Below are 19,960 nucleotides of genomic sequence, written 5' to 3'. Positions count from 1 at the left end.
AAGTGTACATCCTCATACAATCTTCATCAATGAGTCTGGTCTGTACTCTTTAGTGTTATCATCAAAGAAGTCCAAAGCTAAAGAGTTTAAGAGATGGATAAAACTTTTATGGACACAAACCATAAAAGCGCTTAATCATTTTTAATCATATACATAACGTCGCTAAAAGAATACCCTTGATTTAGAATATTTAAAACCTTAACACAAAGATGACCAAATATAACTGAGTTAAAGTCTTGTATTCGTTCGTCATTGTAGAATAAGTTTTCAGTACCAAGATATTGTACTAGTTGTTTAGGAGGCACACCACCATAAGAATCGAACACGTACTTTATGTTGTTATCTTTCCAATAGCATATCCAATGAGTACCAATGTTTTCTGATTTATCAAGGTTAACTATACCACACTCATTTACATAAGGTTTTTGTGGCATCACTCATAAATACACCTCTAAATCGTTTTATCTTTAATTCTTTAACCAACCTCTCTATATCGAAGTTGGTCAATGGTTTTAGTTTTTTGACTTCTTTGGTTTACCTGCCCCCTGCTTTTCTTCCATAGCCATATTGTGTCTTTTTTGTTCTTCAAGTTCTTGTTTATTCTTCTTAGCATCAAGTACAGTTTTAGTAATCGCTGCTGCACCACCTGCTAATGAGCCAACTGCTCCTAAAGCTGTTAGAATGGCTGGAATTGTAAAGATAAAACCGCCAATATGCTCTTTCTTATTCTTTTTCATTTGTGCAGTAGTTAAAGTTAAATCCATTCCTTTACCTTCTTTAATTTTCTTAGATTTATCGTTAAGTTGTTTCTTTGTTAATACATGATCAATATTTAGATCCTTTAGTTCGTTATAAGGAACACTAAACATACAACCTTTAATAGAACACATCTTCCTATTTATTTAAGAGAAAATCTTGGTTTGTAAAAGTACAGTTGTTGTAGCTCCACCAAAATCAATTAAGGAATCATTCTCATCTGTTATCCTTATCTCAAAATTGTCAACCTTGTCTTTGGATATAGGGAAAAATAATGGATAAGTAGGCTCGTAAATAATACTATGTTTGAACTCGGCATCTGTTTTGAATGGTGCTATAATTCCTGTTTCTCTATGTGTGTATTCTGTATCTTTAACAAACATGCCATCTGCTATATTACAGTGAACATTTATAGTATCAAACGGATGAAACTTTGGCAACTTACTTCCAATATGAGTTTTGTTCTTTTCTAAAACTTCAAAAACATTAAACCCGAGGACAGTGCCTATACTCCCAATTGTAACATCATTACTATCAGTTTCAATTTTAACTCTATTTCTTAAATCATCTTCTGATAATGTTTTGTTGATGGATTGAGATTTTAAATATTCATTAAGACTGTTTAAGCTGTATTGCCCTTCTGGTATAAAAACTTGTCTATCACCATATGAATAACTGTTTTTTTTGTGTTGTTATGTTTGGAGTTAGATATGTACTGTAAAACCCAACTAGTCCTATACTTAAATAGTTGCTCCTGATGTCTAATTCGTAATGGAGTTTCTTCTTTAAAACCGAAGTATCACTCGTTAGCTTAAATACCTTAGCCATTTATTATATAATAAATGAATGAGTTTGATTTACCTAGAGATATTCCAAGAGAGAAAGTAATCAAGTTAATAGAAGGTGTCATTCGAAAGTTAGAATACAGTTTAAAGAAGAAAAAGAGAAAACTACGAATTATTAAATATGCATACTACACTTTGATTTCGTTATCGGTTATACTTTCTGCAACAACTGGGTTTATTAATATTTTTATACCTGTAACAATTTACTCGATATTGACAACGTCTCTTGCAACTGGAAGTGCTATAATAACAGGTTTGTCTTCTAAGTTAAACATAAGCAAAAGAAAAGACGAATATAAAACCATTGTCACTTGTATTAACTCATTTAAAGAACAGTTAGAGATGATAATAACACTAAATGGTGAAATGGATAACGAATATATAAAAGATACGTTGCTTAAGACTAGAGAACAACTTAAAGATATAAGATCATAAAAGGTGCCCCGCTGTATTCGAAGGTCCAAAATGTTAAGACATGTATATTTTTGGTAGCACCGATCGGAGCTCCCTATCTGTTAAGTATTTTCTCGCATCTAAAAGTACAAATACATCAGACCTCTTAATCTTAAGCACATACTACAAGAAGGCACTTGCTACGATCCTAACTCTATCAATCTATTTAACCGCCTCAAAGAACAAGAAGCTATGCAAATACAATTCAAGCCCTTGAAGATAACGTAAGACCTGGAGACTACAAAGGGCGTCCGCATTACGGACACCCTTCCAAATGAACAACCTCACACAACCTTCATCAACGAACCCGAGCCTGTACTCTCTAATCATAAAAGAGACGATTTTCTCTATAATAAATGAGTAAGAAAACTATTAATTGGGATGTAAAAGAGATGATAAAAGAAACAACAGCTAAGAAAAGAAATGGAGAGCTTATACCTGATGATGTTCGATGCCTTATAGTGGGTCCGTCGGCGTGTGGTGAAACGTTTTTGCTATTTAACTTCTTATTACAGCCAGGTTGGTTAAACAATAATTACTTCTACATATATTCTAAAAGCATGAATCAACGAAAGTATGAGCAGTTAAAAGATCGATCTGAAAAGGCAGAACTAAAGTTTAAGAAGCAAATAGCAACGTTCTTAAGCGGCAATGTTTCTATTGTACCTATTCATGAATGTGAAAAATACTGTGTTGTTGTGCTTGACGATTACATTTTGGAGAATCAAGATACTGTTAGAAATTACTTTACAAGAGGTAGGCATAGACATTTAGACTGTTTCTATCTTGCACAAACATATTCAAAAGTACCTAAACAGCTTATAAGAGATAACGTCAACTTCCTATGCATATTCAGACAAGATGATACTAATCTTAAACATGTGTATAATGAGTTTGTTGCGGGAGATATGTCTTATGATAAATTTAAAGAGATGTGTTCAAAATGTTGGCAAGAAGATTAGGGTTTCATAGTAATTGATATGACAAGGAAGGTAAACAATGGTAAGTATAGGAACAAGATAAAACACTTCTTGAACGTTTGGTGTTTTTTGATGTTTGACGTTTTAACGTTTGACCTTTGACGTTTATTGACGTTTTTTTCACGTTTATTGACGTTCTTTGACGCTTATTGATGTTTGTTCGTTTGCTATACAATAAATGGATGAGAAAGAAATTGATAAGAATATTAAGTTGAAGGAGTTCTTGATAAAGGGCTTCAAATCTTGGAAGAAAGAGAGAGCAGGTATATACGATAAATTTAAGACGCAAGAACAACCTGTAATTGATGCTATTCAAAACTTGGGAAGTGAGATCAAAGAAGTAGCAGAACAAAATAAAAATCTAATAACTGAACTTGTTCCAGTTGCACATAAGACAGCTTCAATAGATCCCAGTCTACTAGAAACAGGTAAACACAACAGCTATTTGGTAAACACAATTTACAGGCATGCCAGTAGCATCCCATAAATTCGAACACGGCATTAAGCTCTGCATTGTATCCGTCAACATTATACCTTCCAAAAGATTGTTCTCCGTTTCGTCCAGCATGCTGGATTTCTATACCCAATTGGTGTTCCATATACTTTAGCCATTTCATTGCTTTTTCACTGGTATTCGTTTTATAATGGTACCCCAAAGGTGGTATAACAGAAATACTTTCTTCTGGAAGATATGGTGTACGATATGTTTGAATGGCTAAACTTGCAATCGTAGACGAAATTAGAAAACATTGTAATCCACCCGTTTTCTCTTCTATAATATTACTAAATTTCATAACAGCTTCTGTGAGAATTCTCACATCATTTTCACAATACTCCAGCATTTCCTTTTGCAAATTAAATTGCTCTTTCAATTGCTCCCGTTCTTGGTGCCATCCCTCCAACCGCTCTTTTCTTCAGCAGATCGCGATTCAGGATCATAATATTCTATTCTTGGATATGGCCCTACATAATTTTGGTTCTCTACTGTATTAAACAAGTATGGGAAACCTCCCTTCTTTAAATTTTCTGAAAGGCCTAACGTCTTAGGTAATTTTGATAATTTTACACAAACAAATAAATAACTATCTCTAAAAATAATTTTATTATGAATAGAAATACTAAAAATCTTTTGACCCTGAACTAAAGTTTTTGGAATGATATCCTGGGACTCAATGAGAGATCTCAAACAGAAAATGTTATCAAATCGATTACCATTATGACTTATAACACATACTGTACTAAATATGGGTCTATCTAATAAAATATGTGTAACAAATTCATGAATGGTTTAAAATAAAACGAGCGGTTACCGTTTTCATCACCGCATGTACTGCAGGCTTCATCAATGCCTTTGTTCATACATTTATGGCATACATGTCTAACGCACACCAAGCAAACAACGTGTTCCCGCTCCCCACGCTCATTTTCCGGTTTGAGCATGGTTTCTACGTCAAATACAATATAAAGAAAACTCTTGATATGAGTAGGTTTTACTTTCTTCACATAACATGAGTGACCTTCCTGTACATGTTCACGACACGTACTGCAAAAGTATTCACCACATGTATGATCGGATTTTCGTGTTCTTAAATCATAGATTGCATTACAGTTGATGCAAACTTTAACATATTCACACACATTCTTGCCAATTTTATTACCTTTTAAGTGATTGTCAAAACATTCACCCCTAGTAAAATATCTATTGCATGCATTGCATTTCATTTTATACATTGTAACATCTAGTTTGTGCATATGTTCGCAAGATGAACACATTAACTCACACTTATGAAAACGATTGAGACCTTTAAAACTCTTTAACCAATGTAAACAGTACTTTTCCCTTCTTAAAAATGATGTTATTGTTCGAATAGGACGGAAATGCTCAATACTTCCCCTTTCATCATAATAAATATTGATAGGTTTTGCATCCTGCAACTCTGGTCTTTGTATTTCTGTTTCCGGGTAACGTACTCTAAATTCACGTTTGCTTTCGGGGACTTTTTCATAACTAATAATTTGGTAATTTGGACTTAAATGTTTCTGAAATAAATCCACGTCATTAAAAGCGCAACCATTTTTCCTTTAACGCTAACACCTGCATGAGTACAAAGTTTAATAGCTCTACCTTTTAATGTATCTCTAATTGGATCTGTTAAATGACTCAAATTTTGACGCATTTCAGTATGCTTTGTTATACCCCAAGCAATACTTTTAGGCAAACAAAGTTTCTCATTATCGGTTCCAGGGAGCTCAACCAAATGTTGTACTAAATATTCATTTAACGGTAAATATTTGTTTAGTGTGAATATTATCTCGTGTTCTTCCAGCACCAAACATTGAATTTTCTATATGAAATCAAAAGAGGATATGATTACCTAAAAGGAAGTCTTCATTACTATTTAACACTCTAGTAATGGAAGATAAAACGGACTTAGCAGAAATATCTTTGCGGCGTCTGCATGGAACATACACTGCTTTCTTATCCTCACTATTGGACGAATCAACGTACATTCCAACAAAATCATTAGGTCTCGCATTGTTTAGTACATTATCCAATGCGAAGTTCATGAGGTTTTCAATATAGGCCGCAGGATTTTTAATTTCTTCATTTCCCATTGGCCTTACCGCAATTTCATGTCCCACCAAGTTAAACTTAGTGAAACTTTTTCTGCTTTCATTTACTACTTCGAAATTACCTTCTCCTGTTCTTTGAACATCTGTATGTCCACTACGTTCACTTGGAGGAACGTAACCGGAGGTACTAGGTTCTGGAGACCCCATTCCGTAACCACGAGTATCCCGTGAACATTGTACACTTGATAGCTGTTCTTCATTATTTACAACATCCACAGGATTTTGTCCATTTTCACATAACTCGTTTAATAAAGCCTCCACATAATCAGATGTTCCAAACTCATCGGGATTTACTAAAACTGCGGAATTTTGAATTGTTTGTGTACCATCTGTTGCTTCATTTTCTATTTGTTCATTAATAATTTCATCGATTAAATTAAAACCTTCTTCTTGAAGTATGTTTTCCAAGGGTTGACTTTCTTGGTGGACCGAGGTTACGGAATTTTCAACATGTGGCAACACATTATTATGAACCAAAATAAAAGGCGCTCCGTAAGTACAAAATTCGGCTACCTCTGCCGCATTTATCCTATCACATTGTGCACAATTAAAATAATTAAAATGTACATATTTGTCATGTTCCCACTGGATCATGACTTGTTCACGGAAAAATCCGTGTGTGAACAAGTCAACAATGTCAGCACAAGACATCGTGTATTGTAATATAAGTGCTTGATTATCATGGTAAAAATTAAAAAGAGCAGATAGCAAGGCATCATACCTTTCACTGCCACGAAATCCCTGGCGCTGCTTATCCATAATTCTCCACCAGGTCTCCAACACGCGTTCCTTCGTATTCAGGACTTCAATAATTGCATCCAAGTAAATTTCATCGATTTCATTGAAATCTTGAAGCATAGATGCACCAGGAAATTCCATCTGTAAAATATATAAAACAAAAATTACTATACATTAAAATAAATACAATATATAAAAACATAGTGTTATGTAGTTAACATTATTATTTAGTTTGCTTCTACGAAGCGTTACTTATTTTTTTCTTAACAGAACACTCATAGAGTGTGATCAGTTTAAAATTCTGCAAGAACTTCATTGTTGAAATACAATGTGATCGTATTTAAATTCTGCAACAACTTTGTTGTTAAAAGAAAGTGTAATTCTATTAAAAACACTTTTCGTGCATTGGTAAAACAAATTTCGTTTGTTTTAAAATGGATATTACTGTAAATATTTATCAGTTTACAATTTAAAAAAATAATACTTTATATACGTATATTTAATCAAAGAATAAAAACATTATCATTCAAATATATATAATATATAAATAAACTTACGTTGATCTTCTAAGTAAATCTGTTATGTATCCTAAACTTGGTGAAAATCAGGATTCCTTCCTTCCTTCTTTTGTTTTCTTATGTTGTTTTCAATTTCAACAACTGTAACTATACAGTAAATATTAGCACTCTTCTCTAAATATAATACTTTAGTATTTTTTTAAATATATGTTTCTATAAATTTATTCACTAAGTAAATATCGTGTTGAAGGTATGGTTACCAACAATCATATGATAATATTTCCTCAGCAACGGGGTATATATACACAATGCCTAACAAAAAAAGTAAAACTAATTTAAACCAGTTTAAACACCTGCAGCAAGGCAAACAAAAGAAATTCCTAGCATTACTAACAAAGAAATTTTTTAGATCAGTACAACAAGTTCACAAGAATTTTTAATATTTTCAAAATTAATTTTAACAAGGAGTTTGCACATCAATCGAATGAATAAAAAATAATTCTACAATTACAAATTGTTGGAGTAAATTACATCACATTATGTAATATTAATGTTACACCTGCGTACGAGACTACAAACTAATTGCATTTGGGTACGAGATTACAAAACTAAATGCGTTTGGGTACGAGATTAAATTTCACGCAAGAAACTTGTTACAGCCTATACAACTAGTAGTGTTATACTTGGTGCTCATATTATAATTAATCTCGTTATAAAATTATAATTATTGAAAAGTATACGTATACCTTTACCAATGTTTAAAGTTACATTTATTAAACGTGTACAGAAATTGTAAATACATTCTTATGTTTATTTTCGGTTAAGTTTGGCAACGTTCGGAAAAATTCGGGAAACTTCGGTAAAGCTCGTTAATCTTCGTGTGGAGTTGTTCAAATTTCCAATTATTGGTGTTTTATAATAAGATAATACAATATTTTAAAAATAACTTTACTAGGTTAATTGTAAATATTTCAAAGTTATACATTCCAATTAATATTATATGACATATACAAATATTATAAACCTTATTACATATATTACATATCATTAATGCAAAGAAAGCACATTAAAATCCATTATAATAACCGCCATGTATATTTCTTTAAACAACGCCATCTGCACACACAATATTAACATTAGTGTATATAAGACTGTGCGTGTGTGTACATGTACCGTAGCAAGTTACCGAGTGTTGCTTGTTTTTGTAACCAGCAATACCCCGCGCAGTTTCCGGGCTGTAATATTTTACGCGTCCCGCGTCGCAAAATCCTTTTTCCGGGCGCAAATACCTCGCGGCGCGCACCGGTAGCGGTAAAAAGGCGCAAAATTGGTGTTTAATTTAGTAATATCATTCATTTTATCTATTCATATAAAAATATATCCTCTAATAAGCATATTTCCAAAATTTCAAAATAATCGACACCATATTGTTTATGCAAATTAATTAAATTTTTATTTTCAATTTACAATGATCTTACCTGTATAATAATGTTCCTTATGTCGTAAGCTTCAATAAAATATCTTTCTTTACTTTCTACGACCAATAGTTTGCCGTAAAAATGTATTTTCAGAAAAAGTTACTTTTTTATCACCCCTCGTAATAATTCGAAAAAAATATTCAAGTTTATCGTGTAGGGTCTCTTTCTATATAGTTTTTGACCTGATAAATCGATTTCTGTAGTCCGTTTTGTCCTACAATAATTAGTTTACGAGATATGATCATTTAAAATTATTTTAAAGTTACATTGTTCTAACTTGTATAATAGTGTTCCTTAGGTCCTAAGCTTCAAAAAAATATCTTTGTTTATTTTCTACGACCAATAGTTTGCCGTAAAAATGTATTTTCAGAAAAAATTACTTTTTGATCACCCCTCGTAATAATTCGAAAAAATGTTCAAGTTTATCGTGTAGGGTGTCCTTCTATATAGTTTTTGACCTGATAAATCGATTTTTGTAGTCCATTTTGTCCTACGATAATTAGTTTACGAGATATGATCATTTAAAATTATTTTAAAGTTACATTGTTCTAACTTGTATAATAGTGTTTCTTAGGTCCTAAGCTTCAAGAAAATATCTTTGTTTACTTTCTACGACCAATAGTTTGCCGTAAAAAATGTATTTTCAGAAACATTTACTTTTTGATCACCCCTCGTAATAATTTGAAAAAAAATGTTCAAGTTTATCGTGTAGGGTGTCTTTCTATATAGTTTTGACCTGGTAAATCAATTTCTGTAGTCCATTTTGTCCTACGAACAGTAGTTTACAAAATATGATCATTTAAAGTTATTATGCGGAAAAATCTTAGTATTTTCCCATCAGCGCCATCTATATAGCCATAATTTTCAGTACTATACACTCTTTTGTGCACTTAATATCAAAATTTACCGGTCTGGTGTTATTTGTAAAAACGGCAATGCCTCATACGTTTACCGACAAAAATATTTTGTCGCTTCCCGTGTTTTTTTGCGTCATATTTTAGTTGTTCGTATACAGTTTTCGTATGTGCTTCAAACCTGGAAGATTACATTTTCTTTTAGGTAAGTAACAACGTTTTAAAATTTGTATAATTTGCATGTGCTTTCCAGTAGTCAACATAACAGTATGATGTAGCTTTACATAGGCAAATATCACACTCAAAACCTAAATTTTTTTCCCTTTCAAATGGCAAACATATCTTTAAAGTAACGCTAAATAACTAAAAATATAATCAATCAAAAGCATTTACATATACTTCAGTGTAAATTTATTCTCAATAAGCCGCTCACATAATCATATTCTGCATACGCCACTGTTCTCAACAAACAAATTATTCCTTTTCGTTAATTCAACTGAATCATTTGCTATTCGTTTTTTTAAATATATATCTTAGTTTACGAAAACTTCTGGATTTTTCATCTTCAGAAACAAGTTGTCTTCCTTCCTTTGGAATGTCATAAATTCCATCCCATTCACCTAGCAATAAAAACCGCCCCAAGCGTAGGTAATAACCAGCCCCATTGACGCTATGGCTGTCTTCCCCGCCTCTCTCACACACACCAACGCATTTATGCGTGCTTCGAGCATTCACACACACACACGCACACACACACCAATGCGTTTATGCATCCGTGCGGGCATTCTCACACACACCAATACAAAAATACATTCTCTTTCCTCCGTCTCTCTCTCTTGCTCCCGCTGTTTCCTTCAAACTAGCAACAAAAATATACCCTCCCCCTGCAATTCTGCTCCGCTCCTACTCTAGCCTACAGTCAAGCAAACTTTTTTCCTTTTTTTCTTCCCTCTCTCGCTCTCTTGCTTTCGTTCTCTGTTACCTTCCATATTCCTTACAGTGTTAGGTAACCTGTTTGTCCCATTTTAAACGACATCTTTTACACCTAACGAACAAGTGTTTATATATATTCTTTCGAACGTTCTTTCTGTGTTAACTCGTACACAAGCGCCATAAAACTATCCAGGAAATACATGGCATTTCCGCTTTTCGTATTTCAATCTTAAATTTGCCGTAACATAATTTCAATGTCTTTTTCGCTCATAACCACGTTTATATCTTAGTTCTCCAATAAATAAAAGCAAAAACATCGCATTTTAATTCATGTAAATACATTTAAAATCGCAGTTCAATATTTTTTATCATATTTGTTTATATAAATTCTAGATTTTAACTCACCTTTACTTCCAGTAATTCCAAATTTGTTCTCCAAAACACACTCACACGAAAATACACAAGCCAAGTTTTCACAACGCCACAAGCACACTATTTAATTTCAACTCATTTCAAACTTCTCTCTCCATATATATTAACCTGCGTGCTTTCATGCACACACAAACATATATGTTTTTCGCCCTTCCGTTTTTCACAAAACAACTACAATAGCTATTCTTTAAAGTTAGCAAGGATGTTTTCCACAAAAAGAGCTTTTTCTTTTTTCTTTTTCCTAGTATCAGGGTAGGTGGTATGCTAAATGGAACATTTTTCGGTCTAACAAGTCAAAAGATCTTTTTTTCTAAAAAAGGGTTACATTCAACTCAAAATACAGGTGCACAAAACTAACATGACGTTTTCTCCACCGTCAACAATAAATGTCACATACGTTTTCTCAAATAACTTTCACAAACTCACATCTGCATGCTAAATGTCACATTTTTCTGTCTAACAAGTCAAAAGATCTTTTTTAAACTATTTACATTCTTTGTTTTCTAAAAAGGGGTCAAAAATACAGGTGGACAAAACTAACATGATGTTGTCTCCACCGTCAACAATAAATGTCACATACATTTTCTCCTTTTCTTCTGTTCGCTATGTAGCTTTCGCTTTCCATTGCAGTAATTTCCACATCTGCCTCTAGCTGGCAAAGTCCTTATTAAATACGTAACAATTCAGACGCCAATTAAAAGAAGTGGTCCTTTACTCCAAAAAGGACATTACGCTTCGCCTCCCGATACTATGTGTGCTCCAAGAGTATGTGGCATTACAATAACTTTCACAAAGTGACATGTAACATTTTCCAAGGTATTTCTTAAAAACTCTGTCCTTCACAATAATGAGTGCTATTTCTTTTTTTCCCACATCTTTTCATTCTCCATAGGGTACAAGTCACAAGCCCAATTAAAGAAGGACATTATAGTTCGCCCTGCAATCCTTTGGACCACCCAAAATACTACCAACTCCCTCTCTTGCCTTTCTTTACTTGCCGTCAAAGGATTCTCTCCCTCTTTTGAGTCTCTTAGCTATCATTCAATGTCTTTTAACAATAATGTATTATCGACATTTCCGCTGTTTCTAAATACATGTAACTAAGTTATGTGACATGTTCAAATACTCTTTTCTGACTTCCAACAGTTAAAGTATTGTCCGACACCTATCTATCAGTTTCAAGAAGCTTCTCTCTTTCGAATACAAAGGTATTTGTCTCCAATCCTTTGTTTCTGCGGCCACACACGTTGGATACATTTAGCACCAAGACTACTGAGCGTTCACCGCTGGTGCTTGGGGTCCCGGGTTCGATCCCAGCCCCCGCCAAGTGAACTTTGCGGTAGAAAAACACCGTGCTCGTGGTTTTTCTCGGGGTTCTCCTGTTTCCTCCCACTTTCTTCATTCCACCATCTCTCTCATCATCACCGTCTCCTTTAGCCTAACCGGCATAACCGTGGGACGTAAAATTTAAAGATTTCATTTTCATTTTTTAATATCTCGTTAGAAGGACCAGATATTCCAGAGAGGTATCTGGGAAAGTTTGGCACTGTTGTTACTTTGGAAACTCTCGCTAAACGTATAGATATATGTAAAAGCTATTGTATGTACACGAACAAAAGTGCATTCACTATTCCATTTTCATATCCTGCAACGTTAGACAACCACCCATACTTTTAAGATTGGTTGGCTGAGAACAACACAAGGCGTTCTACAAGCGCAATAGTTTCATTCAAATATGTCAGTGTAGCAAACATAAAAAAAATATATATAAGCCTTTCCAACGAATAAAAAATCTGGTAGAACACGCCTCTTCGTATCTACAGGGCGAGTTACATCATAAAAAAGTTGCAAAGAAATCTTATCTAACCTTAGTTATACCAAAGAAAAATCCATGTTGGTCAAACATTCATTTTATTTCACAGGTTACAGTATTTAGTAAAATTTATGAATGTTTTACATTATTCGTTTCAACGTTATCTTCACTTTTGTTACTTATCAGTTTTAATATCTCAAGTAAAACTTTTATAAACAAATACTAGGTCAAGATATTTTCTTTGTTTTGCGAGATTATTTTTTATCAACAAAACCAACGTTGTTTTTATTTTTTAAAATGTATTATTACTATAGTTTTCCTGTCATATTAAAGCAAACAATAATATTTTCTGAAGTTACTTTACTAGATTCAGTGTATTCGGAAAATGAAACAAATAAAGAAATAAAGAAAAAGAAAAAGGTAAAAGAAGGACAATCTAAGAAAGTAAAAACAAGATCTGCAGTGAGTGTCAGTTCAATTTTCGAAAACCATTGCATCAGTAGAAAACATGTCATATGTTTCAAATATGACAAATAGTAATATTTAGTGTGCACATAACATGAGTTTGTGTAATTTAACCTCACGGGTCTTTCTTGTAATACGCCGTAATATATCATTAAATATTCCTTATTATATTCTAAGTAATCGAGAACTGTAATTTCGTAAAGAACAATAAACAAAAATGATGTAAAACATATTCAAATACGAATATCGATGAATGTTTCGGATAATATTTCAATTGGAGATATCTCCACTCTCTCTTTCTCTCGGTTAATATGTGCATAATTTTAGCATCTTATCTCTAGTTGGAGAACTTTGAGTAAAGAAAGGTCATTATACATCTTGTGAGAAGAAATTAAATTTAAAAGTGTTAAATTGGCTTACAGTGGATTTGAAATCACGACCCCGCGGTCTCTAAGCTAGAGCCTATAACACCTCAACTATTCTTTCACTTCTTCCGATATCTCCTAACTCCTTGTTATGTCATGAAATGATGGTCGATGGAAGAAAGAACGCAAACAAAAGTTTGATTTCTTTTTAAACACAGAATCTTTCGGTTTTCTGAACGAAAGCTTAAGTAGCCAAGTATTCCATTAGGACAACCCTTTGAAAGAAAGTAGGTATTCAATTAATTACGTTGAAATCTGAAAGAAGCATCTTGAGTGGTAAAATAATATATTTCTATCTGTCAAAAATATTTTTGTCGAGGGTTTACACTGTTTAACCCTTCTTGATATCGTTTTTATGGATCCTGGCGGACATAAATCCTTGAGCAGGTAATGACGATTGCTTTGGAACCAAATGCGAGTAAGAGAATTAAATCTGTCATATCTGTAGTTTGGTGTGGAGAAGAAGGAAAATTATAAACCAATGGCCTTAGAACAACTCAAGTTATTAATATAAACTTTGTCAAATATTATCTTATATATAAAAGAGAACGCACAAATCCTTTGTTCCCTCATCACGCTAATACGGCTGAACCAATTTCTTTCATTTTTGGGGGGTTATTAGGATTTGGACCCTAGATGGTTTTTATCATATCACTTTAATTTTTAATTACCAGTGTCTTGAGATAATTGACCATTCAAGTGTCCATAACGTACAAATCCTTTGTTAGTTCATCATAGGTAAAAATAAACGTATTTATATGCAACCCGCATGACCGTGTCACTCGGCGGGTTAACATAAATGACAGGCGATATAATGTTAACATTTACTGCAATCTTCTATGGTTTTTATCATATCACTTGAAAGCGAAAAAGTAAAAATTATCTAAGTAACAAAGTTTATTGCGTTCCGGGGTGACCGCAGCGAAGCGGGGTGAACGCTGCTAGTTGACTTATAATAAAAGAAATACGAAAGACTTTCTGAAACGAAGAAAAATAACGTATAATTTGTAACTGGAGGGAAAGAAACCTAACATAAACACACTAAATATGAACAACTCATCACCTAGTATTCGTGGTTTAGTGGTCAAGGCGTTCGGCCATTAATCAGAAACTACACGGATTGGATCCCGAACTGGTAAGTTTTTTTTTTAGTTTAGACTTTTCTTGGCAATTGATCGGCAATGACACACATTTTATTATCTTCAGATATTTGAATGCTTGGATGTTGCAATACTTGAGTTATCAAATTTTCAGAAATAAAAATAATTATCTCGCAGAACATTAAAAATTAGGAGCATATTATCGCACAGTTGATACAATTGCAAGCAGGAACGTGACATATGGTAAGAATATTGCGGTTTTGTTTAGTGTTGCCCACGAGAAGAGTGATTTCTCTTCTCCTTACAAAACAAAACAAACAAAATCGAGACGAGAATTAACATTTTACATTCGAGACGGGACGAAACTAACTCAAATTATTGTCTCGTTTTGAGATAAGAATCGAGACAAGACAAAAATTATCGTGAACGTTTCTAGCCTTATCTCGATTCTCGGAATAGTGTGTGTCCATTCTTTAAGTAACAGTTTCCCTATAGACTGAATCTTTTATGCTATTTTGTTACTTTGTATGTCAGAGCTAATCGATTTATGGTCTGTGAAGGATTTTTGTAGCAAAGCTTTTTAAATTACTTCTGCATATCCTAATAGTTAGTTTATTATATGCATTACTGTTCACTGATATTCAGTTTTTTATTACAATTATATTCTATAAAACGTAGAGTAGAATACTTTCTACATAAACCATACGTGGAACACTTTCGTTTAATATTTGGGTAGTTGCAAAAATATGTTCTGGAGGTCCGGACCCCATACCCGAAATCCCGACTTTTCTGTAAGTTTTCCCTAATTCTAGGGCAACATAAAAATTTTAATACCTATTATTATTATTATTATTATTATTATTATTATTATTATTATTATTATTATTGAAGTTTTGTGAATTTAATGGTTCACCCGATACTAAAAAGGTTGACCGCCTTCTTTATGGCTGTTTCCGTCGTAGACGACTCTGCTCTGGAGCTTGTGTCCCTCGATGTATCCCAGCTTCCCACCAGTGTGCATTGTGTTGGAAAATGAAACGCCGTGTGTGGGGGTTTTCTCGGGGTTCTGTTTCCTCCAACTTTCTTCCCTCCACTATTTTTTCATTCTCATCATCGACGTCTACTGTAGCTTAGCCGGCATTATCATGGAACGTAAACCTTAAAAACATAAATTTTCGTACGGCTCATGTCAGTTCATAGAAGTTTGCTGAAAACCTTTCATTTAACATTTAGCTACTTGTAGGGACGAACCCAGGATGTATGTCCTGGTGGTACTGACATTTCTCTTCAATCCCGACTATTTTGTAACTTTTGCCTAATGTTAAAGGAGATTTTACAAATTTTAATACAATCTATCCTCATACGAAATTTGTATATTATATTATTGTTCTGATTACTACTACTACTATTATTATTATTATTATTATTATTATTACTGAAGATTTGAGACCTGAATATTACGCCCTATTCCAACAAGATTGAGGATATTTTCGGGCTGTTTCAGTGGTACACTTCTGTTCACATAAACTTGGAAACTTGTTCAGACACTAAGTCCAAAAAAGTAAGCCTACATGCGTCATAACTTCCGCAGATTTGTACAGTGGGAATTGCATTTTACCTCTTTTTTATATAGGCGCTAGATGCAATCCGTAGATATGCCGCCAGTAGACAAGCATCTTGGGCCGCTCTGTCTTCGTTAATAACTTGTGAAATTGGAAGATTGAGTGTTCGAAACTCTGTCTGAGTTGTTTCTTTCATTTTTTTAACATGAAAATATGATGAAATAATTAAACGTCTAACACTTTTTACATTTATAAAGTGCACTAATTGTTTAAAATTTGTGTTTAGTGGCTATATTGCATGTTTGTTTATATTTTGTTAAGAAAATACTTAGAAGACTTCTCGGTTTAAAATTTCTAGAATAATCAGTGATACTTGAATGGGATAATCAGTGACACTTGGATGGGATAATCAGGGACACTTGGATAGATTGAAATAAATGCAAATAAGCATACTGAAAATTATGTAAAGGAGAAAATCAATTTGTTTGTTCACAGAGTATAAAGGCAAACTGCCCTATAAGACATACTTTGGAAGGATTAGTGTCTCAACCCTAAGAATGAGCCGTATGTATTCATGAATTGTTTGCTAAACAAGATACGTTCTCACTGTCAGACAGTACCAATCAAGGTCGTAGACATGTGTCGTCATGTTGTTTGTATTTCCTCTGTAAATGAGGTCGTTCCAACTTTAAGACCGAGAGAAAAGGAATATTTTTCATATTATTGTACATCAGAAGTACCAAAATTGTAAATAATATATCTTTCCCTAATGACCTATGCGGAATTTACCTCAGGACCCTTCTATTACGAAACGAATGCTCATTCCACTGCTCTATTAAGTGAGAGGAAAAAATTCTCGTGTATGTAGCAAATTACACACGTTTACGATTCAAATGTTTTAAAAAGGACTAATCACCCTGATTTCAGGACGAAACGCTGTGATTTCACTCCGATTCTCTGATGATAAAATACTATAGTGCAGAGAATTCTAATTTAAATTTGAAATCAAAAAAAAAAAAAACATACAAACACGCAAGGACATAGAGGACAAAGTGATTTCGATAGTCATTCGAAACATTAACGATAACTTTTTCCTTTTAGACCACTTTTTTTTTTTTGATTCATCGAAAATATCTCCGTAATTTGTCTCTATTTTCTACTAGGTTAGACTCGTTTTACACTTCAATTAACCTTCAACAACAGGGACACGAACACACACATCGAGAACATTTAAAATTTCAAAGGCTCTCCCACAGGGAATCGAATTCGGGACCCCGAGTATTGAACAATCTAATGGGTGTGTTACCTGGTTCGCTGCCAAGGCAAGTAAGCTTGACACGGACAACGTCATGCACGTGTGTTTTCTTCGGGCACTCCAGTTTCTTTCCATTTGCTGATTCCACCAATTCGCCCTTCATAATTCACTTCTTTTAATAATGGTCTCGCTTATCTTAACAGGCATAATCGTGGGACATTAAACGCAAAAAAAAAAAAAAAAATTCATTTCATTTTCAAACGGTTAACCGAAACCAAACCGAACCAAAAAACAGATGTATTTTCCATTGCTCATTAACGTGTTCTCTCAAAGATATATAGAGAAGAAAAACATGTGAAATCGTAATTCCATTCAAAAATGAAACATCAGATTCATAATACCTTAAATTGAAACGAAAGCATTACATACCTTTTGAAACTTTTCCAAAATATATTGGATATTCTAAAAAGCGGCATTATAATGTCTGTTTTCAAACGAAACTGAACCATATTAGAGTTCGGTTTCTGAAATAAACTGACACATTCTGTTTGCACTTTAAACGGAACCGAAACCAGTTAATCAGGTTTTGATACGCGTCTAGTAACTAGAGTGTAGTTGATGTTTGTATTATCTCGTGAAATCAACTGCCATTATTTAGTGTAAATTTGGAGATAAAACGCTTATAATACCCTATTTCCGACCATATATATATAGTCTGTTTCACGATTTGTGTAGTTTTCTACAGCAGTGGAAGAAGATAAAACTTTCACGCTATTAATATGAAATTCGGCATTCTTATTGAAAAATGTCTGATTTTTTTTTCAAATTTTAACAGTAAATGAGAGAAAGCCCTTGTTTTGGGGGCGTAAGCACAAAACTTCATTTTTCTTATGGGATATTCTATGTAAACCTTTGAAGAAGTTTTTTTTCCAACGATTATAATTTTCATACGATTCCAAGGATTTTGGGGCACATCAATATTATTTGTTATAAAATGCAATAACACTCATCCGAAATGATAATATAGTTATTTCGAACGTTATTTTTTAGGGCTCATCTTTTGGGTGGCAAGGGACGTAAATGGTGGTTGGTTGATTGTCACCAAAACTCACATTCTATCTTAGGAATGCCAGTAAGCGTCAGCTTACTTGAAAATGCTACAGAATTAATGTTCTGATGCTCCTTTCATGTGCCAGTGATTGATATGGGGTACAGTTCTTCTATTCACATAAATATTCGGCATAAATATCCTTAGCAGGGACATACGGTAAGAAACTTTTCTTTTTTCAATTACTGTGAAAATTGACGTTCTTGTAGTAAACAAAGATATGCGTTTCTGAAATCTGGATTGCTGCTTTAGTAAAGCAGCGCCTTCGGTGGTACAAGGGGCATACCATTGATGTTGAATCTTTATTAAAACTCCAAATTTTATTTTGCAAATGAGAGTGATTGCCAGATTAAACAGAAATGTCACACAATTAATATTCCGATGGTCCTTGCATGTGCCAGTTACTAATATGGGCAGTTGACATCAACACATTTTGCAACATATCTACAAAATGACTTAAAACAGAATTGTCCAGAGTGTAAAGATGATTACTCCAGATACTTTGGAGAAGGTGTTCACAATGGCTATAGTAAATCACATTATTCTGTCTTGTTCGTTCACGGGAACATGCTGAATAAAAGTAAAATTAAATTATCTGTCCTATTCTTGGGTTAATTATAATTTTAAACATTTAATGATGATTGAGTTACAATGTGTTCTTTTCAAGAATGGATAATTTTGAAGAAATAATTCTTATTCCTCGCGAGGCATTTGTTTCTACTACAACCGTGTGTCCATAGTATACGATTTATTGATGTATTTAGTGGACAGTACATACGAGTAGGTTATTATCTGGAAAGTGGGATCATACAGTTATTGTATGAGAAGTGTGAAAAAGATACACTCTATTTACGAAAAAAAAAACAATACTGAAATGTAAAGCTAACCTACTAAAATTGTAACTTTTAAAATGTTACTTTTCATTAACATTTTTTTGTGGTTCCTGCGATACTTTCCATTGTCATTTTATGTTCCATTTCCAGCTACTTTTGCTTACGTGTGCAGAAAATACCTTGGTGACTTGTGTGTGTCATCTTGTGCTGTAACAAGAATCCCAATTGATTTTTAACAAATACAAATTCTCTTATTATATTTCAGCGACACCATAAAACAAAACTATTTGCATAATCTGTTACAGTGAAAGAAGATAATTATTTACAGTAGGTTTGAGATTTTTAAAAAAAATCATAAAATTTGTCTGCAATAATGATAAAATACATGACATCTACCTTGTACCCGTATATCTATGGTAAGGTTATTTATCGTGCATTTTGATATGAGTTTTGGAAAGGGGGAGCGTAGCCCCATATGCACATGCAATGAGCATTAAAATATTATTTCTGTAACATTTGAATTAATGTAACGCTTTTCTTCATTTCTAGAGAAAATTGACATTTTTGCAGGGACATACGGTAAGACCGTAAAAAAAAATAAAAAATAAAACTTCTTTGTACCCTGTGTCCCCATAAGGCTACATGTTACCAAAATAGCATTCCAAATTTGAAATTATCACACCTTCTTAATAGGAGAGCATCAAATTTCATATCAAATGATCCAAAAGATAGTTTCTTCCAGTATGTTTCTGCTAAGGATGTTTATTTTAAACTGTTC

The sequence above is a fragment of the Thermobia domestica genome, chromosome 6, assembly GCF_964235325.1.
Source record: "Thermobia domestica chromosome 6, izTheDome1.hap1.1, whole genome shotgun sequence".
In the NCBI taxonomy this organism is placed as follows: Eukaryota; Metazoa; Arthropoda; class Insecta; order Zygentoma; family Lepismatidae; genus Thermobia; species Thermobia domestica.
This window is presented reverse-complemented; position numbering follows the sequence as displayed.